Here is a 20,811-nt window from a genome sequence, read left to right as displayed (position 1 = left end):
TATTCATGGAGGTGTTCTTAGACAAAATTGAGTGAGCCCCACTACCTTGGCTGAGAACCCCACACATGAATGGTCTCAGGATGCTTTACTGTTGGCATAACACAGGACTGATGGTAGCCTTCACCTTTTCTTCTCCAGACAAGGTTTTTTCCGGATGCCCCAAACAATCAAAAAAGGGGATTCATCAGAGAAAATGTCTTTACCCCAGTCCTCAGCAGTCCAATCCCTGGACTGCAGAGGATCAGTCTGTCCCTGATGTTTTTCCTGGAGAGAAGTGGCTTCTTTGCTGCCCTTCCTGACACCAGACCATCCTCCAAAAGTCTTCTCCTCGTTGTGCGTGTAGATGCACTCACACCTGTCTGCTGCCATTCCTGAACAAGCTCTGCACTGGTGGTGCCCCGATCCCGCAGCTGAACCAACTGTAGGAGACGGTCCTGGCGCTTGCTGGACTTTCTTGGGCGCCCTGAAGCCTTCTTCACAAATGCAGTGGAAATTTTTTTTTTTATTGGATTAAGTTCATTTTCATGGCAAAGAGGGACTTTGCAATTCATTGCAATTCATCTGATCACTCTTCATAGCATTCTGGAGTATATGCAAATTGCCATCATAAATACTGAAGCAGCAGACTTTGTGAAAATTAATATTTGTGTCATTCTCAAAACTTTTGGCCACGTCTGTACACGAACACCATGCAATAGGCTGCACACACCTATAGGAGATTCTGTGATGGGTGGATTCTGATGTAAATAGAGGTGGCTCTCATGTATGGGGGAGGCGGGGGGGGGCATTTTATGTAAAGGGGGGGACTAATGTATTGGGATGACTCTGAATTCAAGAGGGGGTGTCTGAAGTAATGGGGGGACTCTGATAAGAAGGGGGACTCTAATGTAAATTTAATTTCATCAAGGTGGTTGTATGCGTTGTTTCCCATTAACAAGTGACATTTAAATATTTTACATTTTAGATTCTGCAAGGCGGCCCCACAACACCTTTATTATTGCTGGGAACACTGCAATAATAACTTCATATAGTGCATGCTGAAAATACATGGTACTTTCCCCTTGTGTTGGGTAGAAGAGAATCCCACCGAAGGCTCCAACCTGTCAAATGGCCATCAGGATGCAATAACTTCTACATATGGCCCACCTTCGGGGGATGGATGGACATTTCTGTCACATGGGATTTCCCCGCGGAGATTAGAGGAAGGCACAAGCTCTGCTCTTAGTGTTTTAATGAGCAAATAATGGACCTCACTGTCCATATGATCTCATAATGAATTCATGGGGGTGAGTGTCTGGTGACCTTTGGCCTCTGGGCTTAATGTAATGGTCAGCTAATAGTTTGAGTGATATACTGTGATATATAGAGAGGAAATAGACTTACTAAAGGAGATGATAAGAGAATGAAGTCAGGGTGCAGGAGATGGTCAGAGACTGGAGACATAAAACATGAGATGATCAGAGACTGCAGACATACTACATGAGATGATCAGAGACTACAGACATACTACAGGAGATGATCAGAGACTGCAAACATACTACAGGAGATGATCAGAGACTGCAAACATACTACAGGAGATGATCAGAGACTGGAGACATACTAGAGGAGATGATCAGAGACTGCAGACATACTACAGGAGATGATCAGAGACTGCAGACATACTACAGGAGATGATCAGAGACTGGAGACATAAAACAGGAGATGATCAGAGACTGCAAACATACTACAGGAGATGATCAGAGACTGGAGACATAAAACAGGAGATGATCAGAGACTGCAGACATACTACAGGAGATGATCAGAGACTGCAGACATACTACATGAGATGATCAGAGACTGCAGACATAGTACAGGAGATGATCAGAGACTGCAGACATAGTACAGGAGATGATCAGAGACTGCAGACATAGTACAGGAGATGATCAGAGACTGCAGACATAGTACAGGAGATGATCAGAGACTGCAGACATGGTACAGGAGATGATCAGAGACTGCAGACATACTACAGGTGATGGTCAGAGACTGCAGACATACTAGAGGAGATGATCAGAGACTGCAAACACACTACAGGTGATGGTCATAGACTGCAGACATACTACAGGAGATGGTCAGAGACTGCAGACATTCTACAGAAGATGATCAGAGACTGCAGACATACTACAGGAGATGGTCAGAGACTGCAGACATACTACAGGAGATGGTCAGAGACTGCAGACATACTACAGGAGATGATCAGAGACTGCAGACATACTACAGGAGATGATCAGAGACTGCAGACATACTACAGGAGATGATCAGAGACTGCAGACATAATACAGGAGATGGTCAGAGACTGCAGACATACTACAGGAGATGGTCAGAGACTGCAGACATACTACAGGAGATGATCAGAGACTGCAGACATAATACAGGAGATGGTCAGAGACTGCAGACATACTACAGGAGATGGTTAGAGACTGCAGACATACTACAGGAGATGGTCAGAGACTGAAGTCAGTGTGACGTCCTCTGCCTCTTCTCCCCTCACCAGGTTTTCTCTGCTGATGTCTTCTCCCTCTGTCTGCTGTCTTCTGCCTCTGCTGGGTCTTCTCCACCATCTTCTCTCTCTTTTGCTGGGTCTTCTCCGCTGCCTTCCCCCCCGTTCTTCTTCCAATGTTGACTCGGCGCTCTAATGCCGGGTGCGCGGTGTGCCACAACTTATATAGGCATGGGGCATGGTCACCCGAGGCCCACCCCTTATGACGTCACCGCCCATCATGCCCCAGGCCGTGACGTCATAAGGGGCAGGGCCTCCGAATGACATCACCCAGTGACCCCGCCCCATGCCAATATAAGTAGTGGCACAACGCACATCCGGCATTAGAGCGTTGAGTCAACATTAGAAGAAGAACAGAGGCAGTAGACAGCCGAGAAGACCCAGCAAAAGAGCGAGAAGATAGCGGAGAAGACAGCGGACAGAATGAGAAGAACCGGAGAGGGCTAGAAGACATCAGCAGAGGAGGCAGAAGAGTCAGAGAGGGGAGAAGAAGTCGGAAGAGACGCTGGAGCTGCCTTAATAAATTACTTTAAAAACCTGTGTTATGAGTTTTATTTTTGACATTTTTTTAGGTGAATGGGTAGGGGTACAATGTATCCCATACTCATTCACATAGGGTGGGGGGCCAGAATCTGGGGGCCTCCTTCTTAAAGTGGGCTTCCAGATTCCAATAAGCCCCCCGCCCGCAGACCCCGACAACCAATGGCCAGGGTTGTCGGGAAGAGGCCCTTGTCCTCATCAACATGGGGACAAGGTGCTTTGGGGTGAGCGAGCGCCGCCCTGCCCCAAAGCACCCACCCCCCCATGTTGAGGGCATGCGGCCTGGTGTGGTTCGGGGGGGGGCTCTCGCTCGCCCTGCCCCTTTCCTGACCTGCTGGGCTGTGAGCTTGGACAAGGGTATGCTCTTGGAGGGGAAACCATATGTTTTTTTTTTTAAATTTGGCGTGGATTTCCCCCTAAAGATTCATACCAGACAGTGCCTGGTAATGTCGGGGATCACAGTCGGATCCCTGTTCATTGAAATCAGACGAATGTCGCAGGGCAAAGTCGGATCCAAAGTGGTATGACTTTCGTGTCCTACCAGTGTGAACCCGGCCTTAGCCCACGTTCACATTGGGCTGATTTGGCATGCGATTTGACACGTCAAATCGCATGCCAAATCGGCAGCTATTAGCGGCAATCGCACAGTCCGAATCGGTGCAGCGCTGACTTTGCGACACCACATCGATTCCCAAAAGGAGTTCCTGTACTACTTTTGGTGACTTCGGGGGGGGTGATTTGAATAGACACCTGTGCATGAACCCGCACAGATGTCTGTCATATCGACCCCCGAAGTCGGACTGCATTACCGGTTTGAAATCGTGCGAGTTCAGCTGAACTCGCACAATTTCTAACCCACATCAGTGTGAACCTGGGCTTAGGGTCCCTTCACATGGGTGGTCCGCCCGGCGCAGGATCGCTCCGTTGAGCTAAGCAGGTGGATGACAAGTCTGTCTCCGCTCACTGTGCAGAGATGGACCTGTCAGAATCCCGCTCTCTTCTATGGAGGGTTTTGGATAAAATTGAACCGCCTGATTATTTCCATCCGATCTGCCAGACGGATGGAAAATAGGGTCCCATCCTTCAGGATTTCGCTGACAGGATCGGATAGCAGCGGGTGTCAGCGGACATGTCACCACTGACATCTGCCGCTCCATAGAGATGATTGGAGCGTCCGATCAGGTCCGCCTGAAAAACTGACAGACGGACCTGATCGGACCACCCGCGTGAAAGGACTCTTAGGCTCCATTCACACCTAGGCAATTTGAATTGTGGGGGCGGAATCACCCCGTTATCTGCCTGCGATTCCAATTCTGGCAAAAATGCGGGACATGTTTGCAATGCCATTACTTGTTAATGACACCCCAATCACGGTGCGATTTTGCCACGATAAATCATGCTGCAATTGCAACAAAATTGCAATGCGCAAAGCTTGTCACTCATAAAGCGGCGTGCATTGCGATTTATCACGCGACAACCACGGCAAAATCGCATTGCGATTGGGGTGCCATTAAAAAGTAATGGCATCGCAAACGCGTCAGGGGTTTTGCAGCGATTCTGGAATCGCGGGCAGAATTTTGTCGATTCCGCCCTCGATTCAATTCGTCAAGTTCTGAATGGAGCCTAATGGCCCTTTCACACCTATGCGCTTTTTCACTGCTAGAAGGCACTTTTCCAGCATGAAAAAAAGCACATCAAAAATATTTTCCTTTTAATCCTGTGTACCTATTCACATCTGGGTGCTGCGTTTTGAAAAGTCCTGCATGCAGCAACTTTTATGTGCTTTTGTATAAAGCACACAAAAAAAAAAAATGTGACATTTGTCATCAAACCTATTCACACTGATTGATATTTAAAGTCTACAATTAGGCTGGCCATACACGATGCATATTTCTTTCGGTTGCAGGAAAATTTTTTGCACACTTCCCCCATCAACACAGACAGTGTTAATAGGGGAATCAGCGCCTGTCTTCTCCATAGCAGCTATAGCAGCTGCTAGTGATAATTGCAAGAGAATCCGGCAGGCTGGTTGTACCCAAGTTGATCGATAAACTTGGTACATTCAGCCTGCCCTTTAACGGTTTGAATCTCGGCCGCTTCCTGTTGAACTGGCCAAGTTTCGAACCGTGTATGGCCGGCCTTACATTTTGATATTTAATGTATCTCTAAAGCCCCTGACATCGCATTGACCTTCTGTGTCCTTATACAACTTCTTTATCTTTACAATAAATAGTAGACATGTGCGCCGTCAATAAATTTGTTTCGTTTCGCTCCGTTTCGTATGAAAATGAATTTGTATTTCAAAATTCAATTCGGATTCGTACGAAATACGAACTTTCGTTAGATTCGTAAACTTTTCGCAAAATAACGAAAGTTCGTTATGATGAATTTATCATTATGAGGGGCTCCCACCATCCCTGTGCTGTGCTGACTTCCTGGGGTTTTAACCTTTGGGTTCGTTAACTTTTCGTAAAAATAACGAATGTTCGTTATGATGAATTTATCATTATGAGTGGTTCCCACCATCCATGTGCTGTGCTGACTTCCTCTGATTGGTGAACAAAACACCAGTCACGTTTCTGTTGTAACGGAATTTGGAATCCGAAATTCCGAAATTCGTTAATGAAATTTCGTATTTCGTATAATATTCGTAAGCATAGAAATTCCCATAGGGTTCCCACCATCTCTGTGCTGAGTTCCCAGGTCTGTACACCTGCTGTGCCCATTATGAGGGGTTCCCACCATCTCTGTGCTGAGTTCCCAGGTCTGTACACCTGCTGTGCCCATTATGAGGGGTTCCCACCATCTCTGTGCTGAGTTCCCAGGTCTGTACACCTGCTGTGCCCATTATGAGGGGTTCCCACCATCTCTGTGCTGAGTTCCCAGGTCTGTACACCTGCTGTGCCCATTATGAGGGGTTCCCACTATCTCTGTGCTGAGTTCCCAGGTCTGTACACCTGCTGTGCCCATTATGAGGGGTTCCCACCATCTCTGTGCTGAGTTTCCGGGTCTGAGTGTACACCCGATGTGCCCATTATGATAAATAAACAATGAGGGGTTCCCGCCATCCCTGTGCTGAGTTCCCGGGTCTGTATACCTGCTGTGCCCATTATGAGGGGTTCCCACCATCCCTGTGCTGAGTTTCCGGGTCTGAGTGTACACCCGATGTGCCCATTATGATAAATAAACAATGAGGGGTTCCCGCCATCCCTGTGCTGAGTTCCCGGGTCTGTACACCTGCTGTGCCCATTATGAGGGGTTCCCACCATCCCTGTGCTGTGCTGACTTCCTGGGGTTTGTTAACTTTTCGTAACAATTACGAATGTTCGTTATGAATTTGGATCCGAAATTCGTAAACAAAATTTCGTATTTCGTACAGAATCCGTATGCATAAAAATTTGTATTTCTGATTCGTACGAAGTCGTGCTCATGTATCACTTGAAGACAACATGAAATGTGAAATTCACCTTCTATGAGCTCTTATAGATGACAGGTCCTCTTTGCACCCCCCCACGCTGATTATTTTTTTTTTAATCTGTCAAATGACAATTACATGTATGAAAAACTCTTTTCTCTGCTACAAAGTTTATTTATTGTCTTGTGTGTTTGTGTTATTGTATTGTTTATTATCCGCACTAATTACACTAATAGATGTTAGGTATGTATCTATATTAGTGCCAGGAGAACAATGGATTAATCATCCCGCTCTCATCATTCAGGAATTGCTGTATGTGTGAAGACTCTGGATGGAATGAACCTTTTGATTAACCTATTGCTCATCACCGCTGCTGTCAGACAAATAACATGTTTATGTCGCATGTATCAATTTCTTCCTGGATGTATTCTGCTTGTTTATTGTAAAACAAATAACTAAATTAAAAAAAGTCACAAGTATATATATAAATACTGTATATACTGGATAGCAGGAGATAAATAGATACAATTATGAAGTGGAAGAGACAGACAGATTTTAGTCTTGGTGAAAGGATAACTGGGAGGCCCCTATATCAACCCATATATATCGAGGCGTATATATATCAACCCCCTTTATCAACCTGTCAGATATACAAATAAATCTGTGAAAAGTGTGGGGTGCATTTGTATTCAGCCCCCTTTACTCCGATACCCCTAACTAAAATCTAGTGGAACCAATTGCCTTTAGAAGTCACCTAATTAGTAAATAGAGTCCACCTGTGTGTAATTTAATATCAGTATAAATACAGCTGCTCTGCGAAGCCCTCAGAGGTTTGTTAGAGAACCTTAGTGAACAAACAGCATCATGAAGGCCAAGGAACACACCAGACAGGTCAGGGATAAAGTTGTGGAGAAGTTTAAAGCAGGGTTAGGGTATAAAAAAATATCCCAAGCTTTGAACATCTCACGGAGCTCTGTTCAATCCATCATCCGAAAATGGAAAGAGTATGGCACAACTGCAAACCTACCAAGACATGACCGTCCACCTAAACTGACCGGCCGGGCAAGGAGAGCATTCATCAGAGAAGCAGCCAAGAGGCCCATGGTAACACTGGAGGAGCTTCACAGGACAACTATTAGTCGTGCTCTCCACAAATCTGACCTTTATGGAAGAGTGGCAAGAAGAAAGACATAATAAGTCCCGTTTGAAGTTTGTGAGAAGCCATGTGGGGGACACAGAAAACATGTGGAAGAAGGTGCTCTGGTCAGATGAGACCAAAATTGAACTTTTTGGCCTAAAAGCAAAACGCTATGTGTGGGGGAAAACTAACACTGCACATCACTCTGAACACACCATCCCCACTGTGAAACATGGTGGTGGCAGAATCATGTTGTGGGGATGCTTTTCTTCAGCAGGGACAGGGAAGCTGCTCAGAGTTGATGGGAAGATGGATGGAGCCAAATATAGGCCAATCTTGGAAGAAAACCTGTTAGAGTCTGCAAAAGACTTGAGACTGGGGCGGAGGTTCACCTTCCAGCAGGACAACGACCCTAAACATACAGCCAGAGCTACAATGGAATGGTTTAGATCAGTGGTTCTCAACCTGGGGGTCGGGACCCCCTCGGGGGTCGAATGATGATTTGCCAGGGGTCACCGAATCCTGGGCTGTTCCTGAAGTCTGCACCGTTCCCCCAGCCTTTTTGCAGCCGCCCAGTAGGGCTATCCCTGGAGGCTGTGTCCGCCTAGCTGGGCTGTTCCTGGAGCCTGCGGCCACCCACTCAGCCTCTTCGCAGGTGCCCATTCAGTTCATGGTATGGCTGGGGGGCAGAGACTAGAGGTCAGCTGAGACCCTATCTCCTAATTTCGGCATATGTGTCACTGCTACGAAACACCACAAAGTCGGAGACACAGTGAAGCCGGAGACACAGTGAGTAACACTACCTGTGATTAGAGTTGCCATTAAAAGGACTCAGGGAGCGCTAACTGTCTCCGTGGGTTAGGGGCACAAATTACTTGTCTTGCCTTGGGTGCTGACAACCCACGCTGCGAAAATAATTTTACTGTTAGGGGTCCCCACAACTTGGGAAATTTTATCAAGGGGTCACGGCACTAGACGGTTGAGAACCACTGGTTTAGATCAAAGCATATTCATGTGTTAGAATGGCCCAGTCAAAGTCCAGACCTAAATCCAATTGAAAATCTGTGGCAAGACTTGAAAATTGCTGTTCACAGATGCTCTCCATCCAATCTGACAGAGCTTGAGCTATTTTGCAAAGAAGAATGGGCAAAAATGTCACTGTCTAGATGTGCAAAGCTGGTAGAGACATCCCCAAAAAGACTTGCCGCTGTAATTGCAGTGAAAGGAGGTTCTACAAAGTATTGACTCCGGGGGGCGCTGTACAAATACACACCACACTTGTCACATATTTATTTGTAAAAAAAAAGTGAAAAACATTTATCATTTTCCTTTCACTTCACAATTCTGTGCCACTTTGTGTTGGTCTATCACATAGAATCCCAATAAAATACATTTAAATTTTGTTTGTAACATGACAAAATGTGGAAAATTTCAAGGGGTGTGAATACTTTTTCAAGGCACTGTAGATAGATACATAGATAGATAATGAAGTATATGCGATAGATTAGATAGATAGATAGATAGATAGATAGATAGATAGATAGATAGATAGATAGATAGATAGATAGATAGATAGATAGATAGATAGATAGATAGATAATGAAGCATAAGTGATAGATAGATAGCAATTACAGCTGCAAGTCTTTTTGGGGATGTCTCTACCAGCTTTGCACATCTAGAGAGGGACATTTTTGCACATTCTTCTTCGCAAAATATCTCAAGCTCTGTCAGATTGGATGGAGAGCGTCTGTGAACAGCAATTTTCAAGTCTTGCCACAGATTCTCAATTAGATTTAGGTCTGGACTTCGACTGGGCCATTCTAACACATGAATATGCTTTGATCTAAACCATTCCATTGTAGCTCTGGCTGTATGTTTAGGGTCGTTGACCTGCTGGAAGTTGAACCTCCGCCCCAGTCTCAAGTCTTTTGCAGACTCTAACAGGTTTTCTTCTAAGATTGTCCTGTATTTGGCTCCATCCATCTTCCCAGCAACTCTGATTAGCTTCCCTGTCCCTGCTGAAGAAAAGCATCCCCACAACATGATACTGCCACCACCATGTTTCACGGTGGGGATGGTGTGTTCAGGGTGATGTGCAATGTTCCTTTTCCGCCACACAAAGCGTTTTGCTTTTAGGCTAACAATTATTATTATTATTATACAGGTTTTATATAGCACCAACAGTTTACGCAACGATTTACAACTTGAAGGTGGATGGTACAAATACAATACACTTTAATACAGTAGGAATCAGAGGGCCCTGCTCCTTAGAGCTTACAATCTAAGAGGGAAGGTCAAGAGATACAAGAGGTAATAATTGTGGGGGATGTGCTGATGGAGAAGATAAATGTACAGTTGTTAGGTGGGGGGCAGATAGGCTTCTCTGAAGAGATGAGTTTTCAGGGGTCGCCTGAAAGTGGACAAAGTAGGAGAAAGTCGGACAGATTGGGGTAGAGCATTCCAGAGGATGGGAGAGGCTCTGGATTAGTCCTGAAAACGAGCATGGGATGAGGTGACAAGGGAGTTAGAGAGCAGGAGGTCTTGGGAGGAGCGAAGAGAACGATTAGGTTGGTATTTTGAGACTAGGTTAGTGATGTAACTGGGGGCAGGTTGTGGATGGCTTTGTAAGTTGTAGTTAGTATCTTGAATTTAATTTGTTGGTTGAGTGGCAGCCAATAGAGGGATTGGCAGAGGGGAATAGCAGACGCTTAGCAGTTTGTGATGTGGATGAGCCTGGCAGCAGTGTTCATGATGGACTGAAGGGGAGATAGCCTATTTAGAGGTAAGCCAATGAGGAGGGAGTTGCAGTAGTCGAGTCGAGAGATGACCAGGGAGTCAATTAGAAGCTTTGTGGTGACATTGGTTAGGAAGGGGCATAACTTGGAGATGTTGCGGAGGTTGAGGCGGCAAATTTTTGATAGCGATAGGATGTGGGGCCGAAAGGTTAGTTCGGAGTCCAGGATTACACCTAGGACCTTGGCATGGGGGGACAAGTTGATAGTTGAGCCGTTGGTATTGACAGAGAAATCATGGGAAGTGGCACCTGAGGGAGGAAATATCATGAGCTTGGTTTTGGATAGGTTGAGTTTGAGGAAGTGATGTGACATCCAGGCTGATATGTCTGCTAGTAAGTTGGTGATGCGAGAGGAGACAGATGGAGAGGACTGGGGGGTGGAGAGATAGATTTGGGTGTCATCAGCATAGAGATGATATTGAAAGCCGTGGGAGGCAATCAGCTGACCCAAGGATGTGGTGTAGATTTTGATCTCATCTTTCTTTCAACAATGGCTTTCTTCTTGCCCCTCTTCCATAAAGGTCAGATTTGTGGAGAGCACTACTAATAGTTGTCCTGTGGACAGATTCTCCCACCTGAGCTGTGGATCTCTGCAGCTCCTCCACAGTTACCATGGACCTCTTGGCTGCTTCTCTAATTAATGTTTTCCTTGTCCAGCCTGTCAGTTTAGGTGGACGGCCATGTCTTGGTAGGTTTGCAGTTGTGCCATACTCTTTCCATTTTCGGATGATGGATTGAACAGTGAAATGTTCAAAGCTTGGGATATTTATTTTCATACCCTAACCCTACTTTAACTTTCTCCACAACTTTATCCCTGACCTGTCTGGTGTGTTCCTTGGCCTCCATGATGCTGTTCACTAAGGTTCTCTAACAAACCTCTGAGGGCTTCACAGAACAGCTGTATTTATACTGAGTAGGGATGAGCTTCGAGTTTGAGTCAAACTCATGTTCGACTCGAACATTGGCTGTTCGCAAGTTCGCCGAACAGCGAACAATTTGGGGTGTTCGCAGCAAATTCGAATGCCGCGGAACACCCTTTAAAAGTCTATGGGAGAAATCAAAAGTGCTAATTTTAAAGGCTTATATGCAAGTTTTTGTCATAAAAAGTGTTTGGGGACCTGGGTCCTGCCCCAGGGGACATGGATCAATGCAAAAAAAAGTTTTAAAAACGGCTGTTTTTTCAGGAGCAGTGATTTTAATAATGCTTAAAGTCAAACAATAAAAGTGTAATATCCCTTTAAATTTCGTAGCTGGGGGGTGTCTATAGTATGCCTGTAAAGGGGCGCATGTTTCCCGTGTTTAGAACAGTCTGACAGCAAAATGACATTTCAAAGGAAAAAAGCCATTTAAAACTACTCGCGGCTTTTGCATTGCCGGTCCGACAATACACATAGAAGTTCATTGATAAAAACGGCATGGGAATTCCCCACAGGGGAACCCCGAACCAAAATTTAAAAAAAAAATGACGTGGGGGTCCCCCTAAATTCCATACCAGGCTCTTCAGGTCTTGTATGGATATGAAGGGGAACCCCGGCCAAAAAAAAACAAAAAAAAACGGCGTGGAGTCCCCCCAAAAATCCATACCAGACCCTTATCCGAGCACGCAACCTGGCAGGCCGCAGGAAAAGAGGGGGGGATGAGAGAGCGCCCCCCCTCCTGAACCATACCAGGCCACATGCCCTCAACATTGGGAGGATGCTTTGGGGTAGCCCCCGAAACACCTTGTCCCCATGTTGATGAGGACAAGGGCCTCATCACCACAACCCTGGCCGGTGTTTGTGGGGGTCTGCAATCTGGAAGCCCCCTTTAACAAGGGGACCCCCAGATCCGGCCCCCCCCCTGTGTGAAATGGTAAGGGGGTTCTTCATCTTCTTCTTCATCTTCTTCTTTTCTTCTCTTCTTCTCTTCTTCCCTGATGGCATGGAGGGAGGCTCCCGCTGTGTGACGGTGTCTCCTCTTCTGACGGTTCTAAAATAACGGGGGGCGGGGCCACCCGGTGACCCCGCCCCCTCTGACACATGGGACATGACGGGACTTCCCTGTGGCATTCCCCGTGATGTCACAGGGAAGTCCCGTCAAGTCACCGTGCGCCAGAGGGAGGTGGGGTCACCGGGTGGCCCCTCCCCCGTTATTTAAGAACCGTCAGACGAGGAGACGCCATCACACAGCGGGAGCCTCCCTCCATGCCAGCATGGATGCGGAGCGGCCCGGAGAAGAAAATGAAGAAGAGAAGAAGATGAAGAAGAAGATGAAGAAGAGAAGAAGATGAAGAGAAGAGCGGGAGCCTCCCCCCATGCCATGGGTGCGGAGCGGCCAGAGGAGAAGAAGATAGAAGACGCCGCGGAGGAGATGCTGGACGAGAACACCGGAGGAAGAACCAGAAGAGCCAGAAGAACCAGAAGAAGAAGATGAAGGAAGATAGAAGAAAGAAGAAAGAAGAGCATTTAAATAAAGGAATTGTCAAAAACTGTCTCTTGTCATTTTTAACATTTTTGACAGTTTTTTAGTGAATACCCCCTGACCATTTCACACGGGGGGGGGGGGCCGGGATCTGGGGGTCCCCTTGTTAAAGGGGGCTTCCAGATTCCAATAAGCCTCCCGCCCGCAGACCCCCACAACCACCGGCCAGGGCTGTGGGGATGAGGCCCTTGTCCTCATCAACATTGGGACAAGGTGTTTTGGGGGGCTACCCCAAAGCACCCTCCCAATGTTGAGGGCATGTGGCCTGGTACGGTTCAGGAGGGCTCTTTTCCTGCGGCCTGCCAGATTGCGTGCTCGGATAAGGGTCTGGTATGGATTTTTGGGGGGACCCCACGCCGTTTTTTTTTTTTTTTTGGCGCAGGGTTCCCCTTAAAATCCATACCAGACCCGAAGGGTCTGGTATGGAATTTAGGGGGACCCCCACCTCATTTTTTTTTTTAATTTTGGCCGGGGTTCCCCTTCATATCCATACAAGACCTGAAGAGCCTGGTATGGAATTTAGGGGGACCCCCACGTCATTTTTTTTTTTAATTTTGGTTCGGGGTTCCCCTGTGGGGAATTCCCATGCCGTTTTTATCAATTAACTTCTATGTATATTGTTGGACCGGCAATGCAATAGCCGCGAGTAGTTTTAAATGGCTTTTTTCCTTTGAAATGTCATTTTGCTGTCAGACTGTTCTAAACACGGGAAAAATGCGCCCCTTTACAGGCATACTATAGACACCCTCCAGCTACGAAATTTAAAGGGATATTACACTTTTATTGTTTGACTTTAAGCATTATTAAAATCACTGCTCCTGAAAAAACTGACGTTTTTAAAACTTTTTTTTGCATTGATCCATGTCCCCTGGGGCAGGACCCAGGTCCCCAAACACTTTTTATGACAATAACTTGCATATAAGCCTTTAAAATTAGCACTTTTGATTATTCATGTTCGTGTCCCATAGACTTTACCGGTGTTCGCGTGTTCGAACAAACTTTTTTCCTGTTTTTCCTGTTCGCATGGTCTAGTGCGATCCGAACAGGGGGGTGTTCGGCTCATCCCTAATACTGAGATTAAATTACACACAGGCGGACTCTATTTACTATTTAGGTGACTTCTGAAGACAATTGGTTCCACTAGATCTTAATTAGGGGTATCAGAGTAAAGGGGGCCGAATACAAATGCACACCACACTTTTCACATATTTATTTGTAAAAAAATGTTAAAAACCATTTATCATTTTTCTTCCACTTTACAATTATGTGCCACTGTGTGTTGGTCTATCACCTAAAATCCCAATAAAATACATTTACGTTTTTAGATAGATAGACAGATAGATAGATAGATAGATAGATAGATAGATAGATAGATAGATAGATAGATAGATAGATAGATGTGTTTTTGAACTGAGCATTTTGTTGCTCTTTATCTAAAGTGGTGTTTCCTCTTCTATGATCAGACAGATCTTACTTTCCCAGCAGGAAACTCGCAATCCATTTATCCGGTAGATCTGGTTTATAATTGTGTTAGGAAAGTTCAATAAAAGCAGCTGTGTGCACCTAAAGTGCTTACTGAGCGATTCCGCTCCTCTCCTAATACAATTCTAGGGATGGGTTTCTGTGGCTGGGGCTCCGGGAGTCTATTAGATGTAATTTGCCGTGACGATAGGCGGAGTCTCTCACATCAGACCTGCTTCTGTCCCCACATCTGTCTGGGGATCGGTAGGGATGAGTCGGGTGATATCAGCAAAATTACCATATTTAGTTTATTTCATTTAGCTTTCTCTTTATATTTAATTTATATTCTTTCATATATATATATATATATATATATATATATATATATATATATTGTATATTTATATATATACATATATATACTGTATATATAAATATTACTATTATCTTTTTCTGTTTTTTGATGTTTCACCATTGAACATATTGAACATTCAGTTTTTTATTTTATTTATTTTTTTCAACATTTTTTCCTTCTTTCTGTGAGAAAAAAAAAAGCATAAAATAACAGGGCTAAAGAGGGGCCATTTTTGGCACAGGACTTAAACAGGAATATAACCCCCCCCCCCCCCCCCATTTTCTTTTCTGCACCCCTCTTACCTGTGTTCTTCTACAAACTTACCTTGCTTAGCACAGAGTGTTCCTGCAGTGATTTGTCACACCTTTTTCCAAGACATACACATAGCTCCCAATTGTCCCTGATTTGGAGCAATATCCCTCTGTCCCTCTTTTCTCCTCATTTGTCCCTCATTTTGGTCTGATCTATATCGATGTATATAAAATGCACTTTTCATCTTTCAAAAAGTGTTTCCCAGTGCTAAACCTTTCATCCAATTACTAAATTGCTGCATTTGTAAATTTTAAAAGCCAATATAAAGGAATAGTAGTGGTAAAAAAAAAAAAAAAGTCCTTGTGTATTTAATGAAACTTTTTTTGGTTAATTCCCCTTTAATGGGGTGTGGCAGGGGGTGTGTCCTATGCCTACATACGTTTGCTAGTAGGTGTCCCTCATTCCCATCTCAAAATGTTGGGAGGTATGGTATACATAGCCCAGGAGGCTTCAGAGAGGTGGAGATGTCATTCTCACCTAAGCACAAATGTTGCCCGGGAGGGGGGGAATTTGGGGAGCCCCCTGAAAAATTTAAAAGGTAAACAAAGCAAAAGGAAGCTCAGGTGTTGAATCCCAACTGAAGTCAATGAAAGCCAAATTTTAAAAAACTGTACTGGTCAGGGGATTGTCAAACAAATGGCATGGGGGGGCTGGGCACTGCCCTGGGGAATATGTACCAAAGCAAAAAAAAAAAAAAAAACGAATTAAAAAATTCAGTTTGCCTGGGAGCAGTGATTAAAAATGCAAAACTGCATTAAATAACATGTCTGGGGGGTGCCCTGACCCTGCCTATGAAGAGGCACATCTGTGCAATGTATGCAACCTATAATAGCAAAACGGATATTGAGCTCACGTTCACATTGGGCCGACTTTTGGCGACTTCGAGGGGGGGGGCGATTTGAATAGACATCTGTGCATGAACCCCTACAGATGTCTGTCAATTAGTTTCCCAACCCCCCAAGTCGGACTGCCTCGCCGGTTTGTAATCGTGCAAGTATTTGTAACCCGCATCAGTGTGAACCTGGGGTTATGCTCGATTCACATTGGTGCGATGCGGGAACCCGTACTGGATACACAGGGTTTCCCGCATCGCACCTGAGTCGCAGGCAGTTCGCTGGGAGTGCCAATACAAAGTTAATGACACCCCCAGTTCGGTTCTCATATCGCAGTGCGAGCTGTCAAAGCGGACAGGAATCCGGATCGCATGGGTGTGAACGATCCAATTCTGGTGCCGACCGAGTCGTGCGCGACTTTTGGTCCGAATGCGATGCAAATTCAGCCATACAACCTGAGTTAGGGGTACTCGTTACCAAAAATGACCAAAAAAAAGAAATGAACCGCTTGCCGACCGGCTCACACCAATATACATCGGCAAAGTGGCACGTCATCGGCGGCGCGTACGCCACGCGCTGCGGGAGTGTGCCCACGGGTCCCTTTGGACTCGATGTCCACCGGTAGCCCGCGATCGTGGCACGGAGAGGCAGAACGGGGAGTTGCCTATGTAAACAAGGCATTTCCCTGTTCTGCCTAGCAACATGACAGAGATCCACTGCTCCCAGTGATCTCTGTCATGTTCTAGTGAGCCCACCCCCCACAGCTAGAACACGCTGCGGGAAGACACTTGATCGCCCCCTAGTGTTTAACCGCTTCCCTGCCAGTGACATTTACACAGTAATCAGTGTATTTTTATAGCACGGATCGCTGTATAAATAGTCCCAAAATAGTGTCAAACGTGTCCGATCTGTCCACTGCCATGTCGCAGTCATGATAAAAATCGCAGATCGCCGCCATTACTAATAAAAAAAAAATCTAATAATAAAAATGCCATAAATCTATCCCCTATTTTGTAGACGCGATAACTTTTGTGCAAACCAATCAATATACGCTTATTGCGATTTTTTTTAACAAAAATATGTAGAAGAAGAATACATATCGGCCTAAACTGAGGAAGAAATTATTTTTTTTTATATATTTTTTGGGGATATTTATTATAGCAAAAAGTAAAAATTATGGCTTTTTTTTTTTTTTTTTAAATTGTCGCTCTTTTTTTGTTTATAGCCCAAACAAAAAAAACGCAGAGGTGATCAAATACCACCAAAAGAAAGCTCTATTTGTTGGAAAAAAAGGACGTCAAATTTGTTTGGGTACAACGTCGCACGACTGTGCAATTGTCTGTTAAAGCGACGCAGCGCCGAATCACAAAAAAGGGCCTGGTCAGGAAAGGGGTAAATCCGGGGCTGAAGTGGTTAAACAGTTAATAAACACAATGACATTGACAAGTCCTTTATTAACCACTTACTGACCAGTAAGGTACCCGTGTGTCGCTGGACTTCAGGTGGTTATACCAGGCTAATACTTCGAAGGGGGGAGAGTTTCCTCCTGCTGTTTAAAAAAACACACACAGAGCGCTTACGCTCTTGAATAGGATTGCGCCAATACCGAGTATTGTGAGCAGTGTGATTTGAGCATAATTCATTTTGTATGGGCTTAAATCTCACAGCAAAGGTTTCGCTACTGGGTAGTGGCGAGCACTTGACCGAAAGTCTGCACTAAGATACAAGTCCGATTTTGGGCATCCCCTGCAACACAAATGTCATTTTTTGGTGAGATACTCATGTCTAAAGGGGATGCAGACCCCGCCACTTTTCTCATTAGTGGTGCAGCAGCTGATTGATAATTATAAAGTCACCCCCATTTGCATTCACTTAACACATGGACACAGACAAACAAACAGATATTTCTTTAGAATAACAAGAAGTAGGAATTTGCTATAAAGTTTGGTAAAGTCCCTGCAATGTACATCGATCACCCAGAGGGGAGAGTTGTTTTTTTTTCTCAACAAAAGTGGAGTTACTCTTGAATTCAATTATGGTCTGAACCCGAAGCTCATCCCCAACGCATTTCAGGGTGCCTGCTTCATCAGGGCTTCTCCAGAGGTTCCAGTCCACATCTCTTTCTTTGTTATCAGTCCAAAGCAGCCTTGAAATCCTTTTGGCTTGGAAGAGCAGCCGGTCCAGTGAGGAAATGCTGCAAAATATCCGCACTGCCTCACCACTAGATGGAAGCACAAACCGTATTGAATACCCAATGCCACCCATCTATCTCTCAAAAAGAAAAAACTGGCAGAGGTCCCTCCACCCCCCCCCCCCCCAAAAGAAAGTTTTGAGTTGAAATTAGGGTTGCACCGATACCAGTATCGGTATTGGTGCTGATACCGAGTATTTGCACAAGTATCAGTACTAATTCAAATGCACCGATACCGGAAACCTATACTTTCGGGCTCGGCTCTTTGAGCTGTCAGCTGAAATGTAATGTATTTTTTTGTGTTATTAACCACATGCCGACCAGCGCACGACGATATACGTCGGCTGGGCAAATAGGAGCACAGGTACGTCCCCTTTAAATCGCGCCATTGTGGGCACGCGCACACCCACCACGTACTCCGTGACCGCGGGTCCCGCGGACTCGATGTCCGCCGGGAGCCCGCGATCGTGTCACGGAGAGGCAGAACAGGGAGATGCCAATGTAAACAAGACATTTTCCTGTTCTGCCTAGCAACATGATAGAGATCTACTGCTCCCAGTGATCTCTGTCATGTTGTGGTGAGCCTCCCCCCCCCAGTTAGAATCACTCCCTAGGACACACTTAACCCCTTGATCGCCCCCCTAGTGTTTAACCCCTTTCCTGCCAGTGTCATTTACACAGTAATCGTGCATTTTTATAGCACTGATCGCTGTATAAATGTCACTGGTCCCAAAATAGTGTCAAAAGTGTCTGATGTGTCCGCTATAATGTCGCAATCACGATAAAAATTGCAGATCGTCGCCATTACTAATAAAATTTTAAAAAAACGTATAATAAAAATGCCATAAATCTTCCCCCTATTTTGTAGACGCTATAACTTTTGCGCAAACCAATCAATATTGTGATTTTTTTTTTTTTACCAAAAATATGTAGAAGAATACATATCGGCCTAAACTGAGAAAGAAATTTGTTTTTTTATATATTTTTTGGGGGATATTTATTATAGCAAATATTAAAAAAATATTGCTATTTTTTCAAAATCGTCACTCTTTTTTTATTTATAGTACAAAAAATAAAAACCGCAGAAGTGATCAAATACCACCAAAAGAAAGCTCTATTTGTGGGGAAAAAAAAAAAGGATGTCAATTTTGTTTGGGTGGAGCGTCGCACGACCGCGCAATCGTCAGTTAAAGCGACGCAGTGCCGAATCGCAAAAAAGTGCCAGCCTTATACTTCGTCATTACATAGTTACATAGCTAATCTGGTTGATAATAGACACAAGTCCATCCAGGTCAACCTACGCAGTGCCGTATCGCAAAAAGTGCTCTGGTCAGGAAGGGGGTAAATCCTTCCGGGGCTGAAGTGGTTAAATGTTCTTCTGTTTAACCCCTTATTAACCCTTAATTTACTATAATAAGCCTTAATTAACTCCCTATTCTCCTCCATTTAATTATTATTTTCCTGCTTTTTTTTTTTTTTTACACGTCTATTTTATAAACGATAAACAATCAAAACTTTTTATTTTTTTTGTTTGCTTTTTTCGTTAATATTTTTACAAAAAAAATCTATTTATTTAATAAAATTTTCAATGCTTTGTACCATTGCTGACAGCGGAAGTGAAAATGAAACAGACAGTTGCGGTAGGTATCGGTAATTGGTATCGACGAGTACTAAAAAAAAAAAGTATCGGTACTCATTGTAAAAAATAAAATGGTATTGGTGCATCCCTAGTTTAAATACGCTTTAAAGTTCTTATGGCGACACTAGAATTAAAAACAAAACAGGATAAAGTAAGGGAGGGTTATAACCCCTGTCAGTTTTTAGTGTCCCACTGGGGAGATTTATCTTCACTTGGTCTCATAGCCAAAACAGGAAGTGAGAGTAAATCCCTCCAAGGTGGGGGAATCCCTGGTTGTCACCAAAACTAGTGTCCCCATGGGAAGATTTCCCCTCTTTTCCTGTTCTGGTGACAACCAAAAACCTGCCATTTTCTTTCTCTTTCACTCTCACTGAAATAGAGAAGGGGGCACAGACAAAGGTAGAAACCTGACGGGTGTTCTAATCCCTCTCCACTCCATACAAAACTAAAAAAGAAAAGTTTTTCCTTTAGTTATACTTCAGTCTTCTACAAGCTTATTGTACCGTACTGTATTAGAAATAATTGATTCTTCCTCAGTTGACTGTGTTTCTCCCCGATCGACCACAGCTGCATTGATTTTTGTACCTTTCTGCGCTCGAAAAGAAGGTACAACCATTGTAAAGCACTATAAAAGGAAATCTGAACATTGTTTCTTTGTCATGCTAAACAATTGTGTTTAGTGACAGATCTTTAAATTGATCGATTAATTGTTTGTAATGCAGGCCATAAACACATCCATTTTTTTTATTTTTTTGGTGATTGACTTTTTCATCCCATCATTTTACTTTTGAGATGCAGAATTGATAATGCAAACAACTTGTTCACCTTCATCTCGAAAAGGGATGGAGAAATAGAAAGTGATTGTTTCAGAATGGATACATTTCTTTGGACACAGCACAATCAACTGGAGAAGAAGTCTTAAGCCTCCTTCACACGAACGGTTATTTTTTGGGCAACCCGCCGGGTTGCACGAAAAAGAACTGACAACTCCCGTTAGAGCCGCTGTACTAACCATCCGACATTAGTACAGCAATTTCCCCCGCTGAGCTGTTGTGTGATGCCCCCCTCCTCGCCAGAACACTCTGATCAACGCTCTCCGCCATTGGCGAAGAGCGCTGATTGGGAGTCGGTCAGCTG

The sequence above is a fragment of the Aquarana catesbeiana genome, linkage group LG13, assembly GCF_042186555.1.
Source record: "Aquarana catesbeiana isolate 2022-GZ linkage group LG13, ASM4218655v1, whole genome shotgun sequence".
Taxonomy (NCBI): Eukaryota; Metazoa; Chordata; class Amphibia; order Anura; family Ranidae; genus Aquarana; species Aquarana catesbeiana.
The sequence above is the reverse complement of the archived record's forward strand: the minus strand, read 5'-3'. Positions refer to the sequence as shown.